The sequence below is a fragment of the Nicrophorus vespilloides genome, unplaced genomic scaffold (genome assembly GCF_001412225.1).
Source record: "Nicrophorus vespilloides isolate i.1.1-1 unplaced genomic scaffold, Nicve_v1.0, whole genome shotgun sequence".
Taxonomy (NCBI): domain Eukaryota; kingdom Metazoa; phylum Arthropoda; class Insecta; order Coleoptera; family Silphidae; genus Nicrophorus; species Nicrophorus vespilloides.
In genome coordinates this window covers 184,010-185,099 of record NW_017100100.1, presented here as the reverse complement: position 1 = coordinate 185,099, position 1,090 = coordinate 184,010, and positions in this window count along the sequence as shown.

The following is a 1,090-nucleotide window of genomic DNA, read 5'->3' as shown; positions in this document are numbered from 1 at the left end:
TGGAATAAAATGTACTAATCCCGATTTAGCCGAATGACCTATCTATCTTAATTATAACAATCTGTAGCTTTTTGAAAATTTTATTGAGATTGTGTGACATTATTTTTATTATTTTTTTTTTCTAATGAAAATTTATAAATAAATAATAATTCCAAAATATCTCTTAGAATTTATATCATTTTTTCTTATATTTAAATTGGTATATATTTTTTTAATATAATACGTATAGTTTTGTGACTTGTTTTATTTTGTGCAATTTATTAAAAAAAAAATATTAAAAAAAACATTAATCCTGTAATTTTTGTGAATCTTCGGATAATTGGAATAAAATGTACTAATCCCGATTTAGCCGAATGACCTATCTATCTTAATTATAACAATCTGTAGCTTTTTGAAAATTTTATTTTTTATATATTTATTGTGTGACATTATTTTTTTTCTTATGAAAATTTATAAATAAATAATAATTTATTGAATTTCTAATGTCTTTAATGTTAAATTTAAATTCAATTTTATATTTTTACTTGGGAAGTGGCTGCAAACTATACGAACACAAAAATTGTAATATTTTCAATTGAATCAATGAAATGCCGAGACTTATAAAATCACCGGTTGTTAAATATGTAAATGAAAGTGGAGGATAATTACATAGTTGCCTCTTCTTTTTGTTTGAGATATCGCTCCTCGAAGTATGAATGATTTTGATGTTGAACGGTACAAAGTAGTCGAATTAGTATTGGTGATTGGTGGAATTGGCAGTATTCATAAGGTCTGGAAATGGAAATCTCGAAGGTACTATTATTAGGGTCTGTCTCCCATTTTTTTTTTATTTTTCGCAGGTGGCGCAGCTATGATTTCGCGACGATAATCACGGATGGACGCTGCGCCTTAATTATCGATTGCTATTGCATGCGTAAAATTTCGCGTTCCGAAAAGTGGCCGCGATTTGCATTTGGCCCAATCGGACCAAAAATTGCTAGTCATATTTTTTTGCTTCATCTAAGATAACCATAAAATTTGCAAGCGAAATTGACGGGGCAGATGATACGACGCACCGACCACAAAATATTTACGAAAGTAGCAGAAGAAG